We start from the raw sequence: 10,761 nt of genomic DNA, 5'->3' as shown, positions 1-10,761 counted from the left end.
GGGTGTCCTGTTTCTCAGGGAGCTCTGACCACTGGGCTGGGACCGGGCTTGGCAGAAATCTTTCCCAGAGACACACAAGCTGGAGAGATGTTTGTGGGGAAGCATTTTGTAAATGTCGATGGATGTAAACTGTTTCTACAAGTGGGGGGTTTGAAACTTTCATTGAAAAATTTCCTCTGTCCTGTTGTTTCTGCTCTGTGGTGTTATCCCATTTGTCTGCCATGCAAAAGGTCTGTGTCAAACCCAGGTGGAAAGAGCCCCCCTCTTTCTCCAGTCAATTCCTTCTCTGCCTGCTCCGGTCTCTCTCAGACCCAGCTACTTTGCTTTCTGCCCAGGTGTGTACCCTTCCCTGGCACTATAATACCATGGGAAGGGATCCTTTGCCAGCTTCTTAACTAGTAGCTCGTTTAGGGCATGTTTACATAGCAGGGCAAAAGTCAAACTAAGATACACAACTTCACCTACTTATTTGTGTAGCTGAAGTGGAAACAGCTTAACTTGGCTTTTGGCAGGAAGAGACCTTTTCCTTCCCTACTCTTCATGAAATGGGGGTTACTGGAGTCAGAGTAGGAAGTCTGCCAACTTGTACTTAATTTGAAATAGCAACTTGCTGTGTAGACAGGCACTTTATTTCCAAATAACACTCCAGTGTAGACATGCTCTTATTGTCCCATCACAGAGCTGATGCTGAAGGACAGGAAGCTACAGAGTGCTGAAGGGGACTAATCAGATACTGAAGTGTTTTTTTTTCCCTCCCCTTTTTTTCTTGGTTGGGGGAATTTGCTTCTGTTCTTCTGAGGCTGGAGATGTCAGTTTTGTCCTCCCTCCTACTAGAGAAATCAGAGACTTTTCCTACCTGAGAGCTGGAAAAAGCTAAGACTGAATTGTCTTGTATGCAGAGAATGTAACTGAAGGGAGGGCATTGTCTAGCATGGGGCTTGAACCTATGACTCTGAAATTAAGAGTCATATACTCTACCGCCTGAGCTAGCCACTCTCTGTGCAGTGTCTTGCCCCCAATACCCTGTCACAGGATAGAGGATCAGCGTGTTCTCAAATGCTTGATTCAAGGCTCTGTCCTGTCCCCAGTGGGGCGCTCTGGTCTGTGTGGGGAGGCCTAAGCACACTGGCCTCTTTTACCACAAGAATGGCCCCATTTCAGTCTCTCAGGTAACAGGAGAAGAGTCCATAGCAGCAAGGGAAGGTCCCCTGAGTGAAACCAGGCAGAAACGCCATGTCTCACGTTCTGCAGCAACCCTTTCTGCCCTGGCAGGCACTGCCCCTTCTCACACTGGCCTGGGCCTGGCATCCCTCTCCTACCAGCACCACAGAAAGCCCCTTGGTGTGAGCCTGGGAAAGCTAGAGGCCTCAGTCCTGTTGCCTCTGAGGGGCTTGTGCCTTGGCCTCCTCGGCCCATGGCGGCCGGCTATCCCGGCTGCCCCCTGAGCGCTGCTGGCCAAAGGAGGCAGCAAGGCAGGAGTAGGGAGAAGCAGCAAGTCCCACTGAGGCCGAGAGCTCGGGCTTAAGCCTCCAGCCCCAGCAGAAAACCTTCAGCCCGGTCTCTGTTGCTCCCTCCTCAGACAGGAGGAAGAAGCCATGTTGCCTCAGGCCGGGGGAGGCAACAGGAGGCCTCCTCTCACAGCCTTACGCTTTGCTTCCATGCTGGCTAGGGTTGCCAGGTGTCCAGTTCTGAACCGAGCTGTCCAGTATTTGAGCTTTGTGTTCGGGAAACAAACTGAGAAAGTGTAAATGAGGAAATAGAAATGTCGGTTATTTTCTAAATAAGCTGGAATGTCGATTCTGAGGTAGCGTCAAGTGAGTCCAGTATTTCTGTTGAATCATCTGGCAACCCTAATGCCGGCAATCGCAGGGGCCAGGGAGCTCCCAGGCTGGTCGCAGCCTCAGCCACTTCCTGTTTCATGACCCAGGCCCAGGCAGTCCAGGTGGGTCTCTGTGGGGCCCTGAGACATTTTGTTTGCTCTTGTCCAGGTGCAGGAGGCCCAGATTCTGCAACACTCACAGGCCCCACAGGAGGTGGCTGGCTTGATGCTTCAGCCCACAGCCCGGCAACAAGCCCCCAAACTCCCCCTGTGTTCTGAGAGCCCCGTTTGCTGTGTGAATTCTGTGGGGCAGGTTATGTCAGGCCTGGGCACAAGCAGGGTTCAGAACCAACCCACAAATAAGTCCCTGCTCAAGAGGATTGAGCAGTGTCCTTTGCCAGCAATGTTAGTCCAGCCATGTAAGTGTCCCACTCACGTGCCCAAACTTTCTCCATAGCCCACTCACAGTTGCTGCCCTTGCTCAGGACAGATAAGATCTCAGGGGTGGTTTTCAGTCCCAGGGACTCCAACCCAAACCCTGAGACCCAGGGGTTTATAATCGAGAGGATCAATGTTTGCTTCACTTTTCCCTCCCCCCAGCAACACTAAATCTCAAGGCCAACTCTACAGTCCCAGCGGCTGGGGGAGATGTGCATGTCAGAGCCTCTGCCCACTGAGCTGTAGCTTTCTGTGCCCAGGGAGCCAGACACCGCCAGGGCTGGAGGGAAATGGGGAATGGCTGCACTTTGGGAGTCAAAGGTGTTGTCTGGGACCATAGAGTAGAACAGTTTCACCAAACTTTCTGAGGAGGGCACCATGGCTTAGCTGGCTAAAGTGCTTGCTTAGTAAATAGGAGATCTTTGGTTCAACTCCCAGTGGTACCTTGGTGTAGCCTTTGCTCACATTTTCTTATCTCTTCCTGGGACACAGAGGAGTCCTCCCCTGGCCACCCATGGAACTGCTGGTTCAGGAAAAAGCTGATTGGGGAGGAACATTGGGAAGAAGGAAACCACAAGCCTGGAGCGGGTACAGAGGCTACTGTGACTGGTACTGGCAAGGCAGGGCTCTTGCTGCAATTGCTGGGACAGAAAAGCCAGCAGCACCTGCCCTTGTGATTCCCGTGGGTGGGGGGTCAGCACCCAGAGATCCTGCAAGTGCAAAGCTCCTACAGCTATAGTAGCTGCTCCAGTGCTGCAAAAGGCCTGTGCACAGTACTGGTGGAAGACATGCTGAGGTTGTGAGTTCACACTCCCCTGGAGTAATGGTTTCTACTCCCTGCTGCTCTGGCCCCTTCCAGTGAACACTGGGGGAGCTGGGATTCCAGTTCAGTGGAGGGTCTTTGTTGCCCATTTTCTCCTCTTCCCTTCAGCCATTGGAGAAGCTCATGAACAGAGACAAGCTACTTTGTCCCATTTCCCACTTCTTTTCCTGGGCTGACCCAGTGGCTGAAAGGGGCTGCGGCTGCTGACGGGATGGGGAAGATGTGCAACAAGACCCTGGCCACCCAGCATTCACTCTGATGAGGCCATAATATGTGCAGTGGGAATTTTCACTTATCCCATCCTCTGGGGTGGAATCCCAGCTCCCCCAGCGTTCACTGCAAGGCCTGGGTTCCCAAACTGGGGCGGGGGATGCCCCCCGGAGTAGGCATGAAGAAATTTCAGGGGGGGGAATGAGGTGACCCAGCTGTTTTTTTTCTTTTGTTCCTCAATTTTTGCTGCTATTTTGGATATTTGCTCAGATCCCTTGAGGCAGTTGTCAAAGTAGCTCAGTTGGGAGAGCATTAGACTGAAGACTTTGAAGTAGGAATAAGATCCTCCGGAAAAGGGCTTTTTTTCCAGAGGATCAGGGCCAGTGTAGATGCTCTTTTCCGGCTTTTTTAAAAGCCGGAAAAAAGTGGCGGACATTTTTATTTAAATGCCGCGGGGGATATTTAAATCCCCCACGGATTTCCCTATTACGGCTTCTGAAATTAACATGCCCCTTCCAGAAAAGGGGCCAGTGTAGACGTAGCCTAAGTTATTAAGTTGATTTAAGCAATTTCAAAATAGTTTCCAAGTATAGACATGCCCTTATAGTCCTGGTCTTCACAACATCCGCTGGCAAGGAGTTCCACAGGTTGACTGCGCTTGTGTGAAGAAATTCTTCCTTTTTTTTGTTTTCAACCTGCTAATATCATGGCACACCCTTAGTTCTTCTATTGTGGGAACAAGAAAAATACCTTTCCTTATTTACAGTCTCAACAACAGCCATGATGTGTAGACCTCTATCTTATCTCCCCTTGTCTCCACTTTTCTAAGGTGAAAAGTCCCAGTCTCTCCTCATGTGGCAGCTGATCCAAACCTTTCATCATTTTTCTTGTGCTTTTCTGAAGTTTCCAATGCCAAGGTATGGTTCTTGGGGGGGCAGGGGATAAGGCAACCACATTTCCAGTCAGTGCTCAAGTTGTGGGCACCGCCTGGATTTATAGAGATGTAATATGATAGTCACTATTTTCTTGTCAAGGCCTTTTAAAATAATTTCTAACATCACATTTGTGGCTGCACATGGAGTGGATGTTTTCAGAGATCTCTCCAGCTGTGACTTGTTGTAGCATATTCGCTTTCATTTAGTATGTGTGTTACTAATTGTTTATACTAACTATGGCAGCTGATTCAAACTTTCATAATTTTTGTCGTGCTTTTCTGGACTGTTTCCAATGCCAATGGCAGCTGCCTGCATGAAGCCCTCCCCCCTCCTCCACTCAGGCTCTTATTTCCCCAGGCACCTGACACCTGCAGCCTGTGCAGGAAAGGAGCTACCTGGGAAATGTGCTGGGGTGTTGGCCAGGGCTCAGCCAGGTGAGTCTCCCAGCCAGAGCCTGCCTCTGGCACCCCAGCCCCTCCCTTCCCATGCTGAAAGATCAAAGACTTGGCAGAATTCATGAATATAGAGGAGGCTATTTCCCCTGACTGGGAGCCCAACCCTGGCCGCAGCAGTGGAAGTGCTCAATCCTAGCCACTCGACAGACACAAACCTGCAGTGTTGGCTCAGCTACACTAGTCATCCCAGGCCACTTTCTCTCCCTTTCAGGACGTGGGTCCGTTCTCAGAGAAGGCGCGTGATGCCAGCATAGATGCTCCCCAGCACTTCTCCCCTGGCTGCACCCTCAGGGCCGGAGATGTGGACCTGCTTCTCTGCATCATGGGGGATGCTGCCTGCCCTTTGCTCCCGGGCTGATGAAGCCCTAGACAGGACACGTTGCCTAAAGCCAGGAACGTATCCCAGGTGACAGCTCACATTTTCCTAGGTCCTCCTGGGACACAGAAGAGGCCTTCCCTGGCCACCCATGGAGCTGCTGGTTCAGGAAAAGGCTGATTGGGGAGGAACATTGGGAAGAAGGAAACCACAAGCCTGGAGTGGGTGCAGAGGCTGTTGTGACTGGCACTGACAAGGCAGGGCTCTGACTGCAATTGCTGGGACAGGAGAGCCAGCACCACATGCCCTTGTGATTCCCTGAGGGGGGTCAGCACCTAGAGAGCTTGAGGGTGCAACCTCTGCAGCTCCTGCGGCCATGGAGAGTGAGGGTCTGTGGGCAGCAGGTGCTTCTCACTTGTGGTTTCCTTCTTTCTAAAACTCCTCTCCAATCAGCCTTTTCCTGAACCAGCAGTTCCATGGGTGGCCAGGGAAGGCCTTTTCTGTGTCCCAGAAACACATAGGAAAATATGATTAAAGGGTGTCAAAAGGCACCACTGGGAGTTGAACCCAGGATCTCCTGTTTACTAGACAGGTGCTTTAGCCAACTGAGCCATGGTGCCCTCCTCAGGAAGTCTGGTGAAACTGTTCTATTCCATGGTCCCAGACAACATTTTTGACTGCCAAAGTGCAGCCAATCCCCATTTCCCTCCAGCCCTGGGGGTGTCTGGCTCCCTGGGCACAGAAAGCTACAGCTCAGTCGGCAGAGGCTCTAACATGCTCATCTCCCCCAGCCGCCAGGGCTGTAGAGTGGCCTTTGCGGTTTGGCCCAGATGTGGGGAGGGAAAAGTACAACAAACATTAATCAGCTGGCTTATAAATCCCTTGGTCCTAGGGTTTGGGTTAGAGCCCCAAGGAGGGGGCCTGGCCTTCTTCAATTTCCTCGCTTCCTGAGGGCACAGAAATAACAAGAGAAGATTTCTTAACCCCACAGCAATCAGAGTTGGCCAAGGAGTTAGCAACAAATTTTTTGTCAACATTTAAGTAGAGGCAAGGAAACCCTCAGGGGTGTTTCTAGACCGAGGTTTGTAGACCGAGGTTCATTCAAGTGGGGTTTTTTTTTGTGGACCTGCCCCGACCGCACCCGTAGAGACTCTGGAACAAAGAAGACACATGAGAAGAACCCCACTTTCTTCCTTTTGCTGTGACATGGATGGATCTAGCTCAGGTTTCACTCAAGGGGTCCGTCTGCATGTGAAGTACCTGTGTAGGGATAGCATATAAATGTATTAAAAATGATTCCCCCAAGTGGAAGTGACTCCCCATAATTTGTTCCCCACAACTTAAAGTGTTTAGATTTATTATTATTATTATTATTATTTGTTAAGATTGTTAAATGTTTAGATTTATAATTATTGCCCCTCTAGAATATAATTTGTTAGGAATGTAATATTAGGTCATGTAACTTAAAACTGTTAAAAATATAATACCATGTAGCCAGAAACAGCTCCCCTCTCTGTGTCCCAGGGCACGCTCAAACTTATTCTTACACAATTGACGCCCATTCTCTTCAAAGCATTGTGAAGCAATTAACCCTAATCGCAAAGTGAAACATTGTAACTATAACAGTAACTAACTCAGCACTCAGAGAATGTTTTAAGAAATGCCACCCAGAAACCTGTGACTTTTTGTAACTACAACTCTTGTATATGTAAAGTTATTATTATACAAAATACTGTATGGGAAACATTAATTAGGGAATGTATGTAAGAGAGAGAGATTGCTTGGACGATGAATGAATGGTTTTGAGAGGTGCCAGCCTGAGAATGCAGCAACAAAGGGTTGAAGAAGGCGTCAGGTGCCAGGGCAACCAAAAGGTGTCAAGTGGAGAAAACCAAGTACTGGAGGCCCACCCTATGAGATCACTGATGAGCACCTGACAGCCACCCTGAACGTGATGCAGCAATTCCCATAGACTGGCATAGGAAGAAATTCCTATAAGAACTGGACTAAAAGACTATGGAGTCAGAGTCCAACGTTCTGCTGCCAGCCCACCAGGAGCTTCAGATGCTCATCTGATCAGGACTTCACTCCCCACTACCCTCACTTGTGTACAGAATACCTGGCCAGTATTCTGTCACAAGCAACTTCCAGGCTGGTAACTATAACAACTACACAGAACCTGGATGAATGATTGAATGAATGTTTATATATATATATATATTTATAAGGGTTAAGTAGTGATAGGAATAAGTAGTTAAACAACGTTGTTTGCTTCTATCTTTTCTTTATTCTTTATTATTATCTTTACAATAAATGTGGCTTTTTGCCTTATCCCCCTCATAAGATCCTGCTTGCTTTTATTGGTACAACACCTGTGACAGCACCTGTGCGCTTCTGCCCCTCATCAGCAATGCCATATACTTGGGGGAGCACGTGCCCCGAGACTTATAGAAGGGACTACCTGGACTAGCCACCCTTAGTCAGGCTCCCTTCGATAGCTCAGCTGGCAGAGCGGAGGACTGTAGTGTGTGCTTGGCAAGTGATCCTTAGGTTGCTGGTTCAACTCCAGCTCGAAAGAGTGATTGTTTTCCCTCCGGCCTGGCCTTAGCAGAAGGCAATCAAGGTGGTTGCCTTGGGTCCATGTCTTCGGAGCTCTCCACTGCAATTGAGAGAAAGATTGTGGGTACAAGCTGCCAATCACATTTCTTGGGCTGCGCAGGTTCTCTACACACAAAAGTTCTTTTGGAACAATGGCCGTTATTCCACAATAACACTGCAAGAGTCTACACAGCAATTCCGTTATTTTGAAATAATTCTGAAGTAACAGATGGCTTATTTCGACTTCTGCAAACCTCATTCTACAAAGAATAATGCCTGTTCCAATTAGCTATTTTAAAAAAAGGCCTGTGTAGCTGCGCCACTGCTGCTAGTTTGAACTATCCCCTCCCCGGGGCCATTCTAAGTTATTCTTCCTGGGGCTCTAAATCGAGGTAGCTTGTCTACACTGGGGAGCCTGCCTCGGACTATTCTGAGGTTTCCCTGCAGTGTAGACGTGCTAGTTTGAAATAAGATATTTTGTAATAACTATTCAAGACCATCTTATTCCAAAATAAATGTGCCGTGTAGTCGAAGCCAGAAGGATGAAGCAGAAGGAGGGAAGCCAGAAGTGCAGAGGCCAGCCTGAAAACTCAGTATTCCATATGGCTACACACAGAGATTTGTAGCTCAAAGCTGGAGCTGCTGTGGAAGGAGGTGAAGCTACAGAAGCTGACGGGGGACAATCAGCGGGCGGAGGGTTATTTTTTCTCCTCCCTGTGCTGATGTGGCGAGAACTGAAGAGAAGAAAATCCTCTTCCCTTCTCCTCAGAAGATAGAAAATGCAGCTTGTTCCTCTCTCTCTGGTTCTACTAAAGCTGGATCCCAGGGCTAGACATTTTCTTTCTAGAACCCTGGTGAAAGCTGAAAGTGAATTGCTTGTAGACTTAGAATGTGAGTTAAAGAAGGGCATCACCTAGCATGGGGCTTGAACCCATGACCTTAAGATAAAAAGTCTTATGTTCTCCCAACTGAGCTAGCCAGATTCCATGTTGCAGTATATCCCCATCACAGGGCCATCTCTCCAGTGACAGGTAAAGAGGCCTGTTTCAGGATTTCTTTTAACGCAGCAGCCAGGGGCGATGGAGGAAAATCAACCCCCTCTCCAAGCTTTGTTCTCACGGCACCAAGTGCGCTGCAGAAAAAGCCCTTGTGTGTTAAAGGGCATCGGGGAGCCCAGAGCAGAGGGATCCCCTCAACACACAAACACAGTCCCAGCCCCAAGACTCCCCCCATCCCGAATCCTGTGCCCAGACTTCTCTACCTTCCACATCCTCACCCCTGTCTTGCACAAGAGAGCATCCACACTGCCATGAGAGCTCTTGCACAAAAGCACAGCGTGCATGTGGAAGTGTGGACGTTTTCTTGCGCATGACTTGTTCCACAAGAACCCTTGCGCAAGATGTTCTTGCGCAAGAAGCCGTGAGTGTAGACATAGCCTTAGAGATATATCTGAAAGGAGATGTTAATACAAAGTTATAGGAGAGTGATAATATTACAGGGAATTATACACAGTTGTCTGTATATGCAAATATATATGCAAATATCTTCTTTCACACTGATGGGCATGAATACAAAGATTAAGGCAAGCCTACACAACACACAGGCCCTATGTAAATCAGTTCTGCTGATGTTAATAAAATGCAATATTTTCCCCATTTCTAACCATATGACAGCAGTTTTAATGAGCAAGGGCAATCCAGGAATTTAACTACTAAAACACATCTCAGCAGAAATTGCAGAAGAGGGTCTTGCGCAAGAAGGAGCTGTCTACGCTGTCCCTTCTTGCGCAAGAAAAACGCTTTTGTGCAATGCCGTTACATCTATTACCTTTCAGGAAGAACGGCATTGCACAAGAGGGTTTTTCTTATGCCAGAAGGGGCAGTGTAGATGCTCCTTCTGGCACAAGAGCCTCTTCTGAAACAAATGGTGGCTCATTAGGTATGTAAATGATGCTCAGCGATATTCCATGCTTAGCCTCATTTGCATATTACTCACGCAAAAAGCTGCGAGAGTAGACATAAACCTAGGCAGGTTAGGCTGAGATGGGAGGAGGCAGCGCTGGGGTTGAGGCTCCTCAGTGGTGCCTTGGCAGGGACCAGGGCATTGCAACCACATTGGGCAAGGTCAATGGCAGCACCTCCAGCCTCTGGGACATCTGTGGCCTTTGCTGCAAGGGGACACAAAACCAGGTAAGGTTCCCCCCTGATGCCCAGATCCCCCAAGACCCGGCAGCCCCAGCTTGCTCCAACACCTTCCGTTCTCCCCACCCGCTCTCCTGGCCACACATGGCACTTCTTGGTGTGTGTCAAGCCAGGCCCTGCAAGGAGCCACCAGGGCAGGAACCAGCCCTTGGAGCTCGGCTTGCACCGGAACCGGCAGTTTCCCACCACGTCTCCCTTTAGAAGAGGTGACTTGTTCCCCTTCCTCTCACCTCACGTCTCCCTTGTTTTCATTCCGTAGCGCTGCCCGAGAGGGAGCTTTCCCAATCTCCACTGGTATTTCCTGGGGCTTTGTGTAGGGGATTGGGCTTGGCCATCTTCTCTGCTGGAAATGCCTCTTCTTTGGAAAGCAGCTCCCAGGAGTTCATGGAACTTCTTCTTCTCAGCTTGGGAAAGGGACAAGCAAGGGGAGACGGGACAGGGGTTTATGTAATGATGACAGGGGTGCCAAAAGCAAATAAATTATTTTTTCGCCTACTTAAGAACCAGGGTGACAAAATGAAACTGGTAAGTAACCGAGTTAAAAAGGACGCATTTTTGCGCCCAGTGGAACTCCTTGCCAGAGGATGTTGTGAAGGTGAAATCTACAAGAAGGTCCAAAAAAGAACTGGATAATATAATGCAGGAAAGGTCAATCAATGGCATTTAACCAGGATGGACAGGGCAGGTGTCCCTAGCTGGTGTATACCTGAAGCTGGGAATGGAGGGATCACTTAATAACTGTCTGTCCTGAGGATTCCCTCCGGACAATGAAATTGGCTGCTGTTGTGAGACAGGATCCTGGGCTAGTTGGACAACTGGCATGGCCCAGTCTGGCTGCTTTGATGTTCTATTTGGCTGTTCTTGTCCCCTCTGGGCAAGGGAGAATGGACCCCCCCCATCCTGAAGTGGACAGAAAATGGCCTGCGAAAGGCTAGTGTAGGTGAGCAAAGAGACTTGTTTCATGTG

The 10,761-nt window shown here is 49.1% G+C and overlaps 2 non-coding genes across 2 annotated transcripts; one reads left to right on the top strand and one right to left on the bottom strand.

Annotated features, from left to right (window-relative positions):
* Positions 1 to 5,542: 5,542 nt before the first annotated feature.
* Positions 5,543 to 5,616, bottom strand: TRNAT-AGU (transfer RNA threonine (anticodon AGU)). Its single transcript has one exon. It is a non-coding gene; the product is annotated as a tRNA-Thr (tRNA).
* Positions 5,617 to 7,484: 1,868 nt separating this feature from the next.
* TRNAY-GUA (transfer RNA tyrosine (anticodon GUA)) lies at positions 7,485 to 7,574 on the top strand. Its single transcript is given in 2 exon segments — positions 7,485 to 7,521; positions 7,539 to 7,574. It is a non-coding gene; the product is annotated as a tRNA-Tyr (tRNA).
* The last annotated feature ends 3,187 nt before the right edge of the window (positions 7,575 to 10,761 follow it).

Source organism: Pelodiscus sinensis, chromosome 19 (assembly GCF_052426305.1).
Source record: "Pelodiscus sinensis isolate ZL-2025 chromosome 19, ASM5242630v1, whole genome shotgun sequence".
Taxonomy (NCBI): domain Eukaryota; kingdom Metazoa; phylum Chordata; order Testudines; family Trionychidae; genus Pelodiscus; species Pelodiscus sinensis.
The sequence above is the reverse complement of the archived record's forward strand: the minus strand, read 5'-3'. Positions and strand labels throughout refer to the sequence as shown.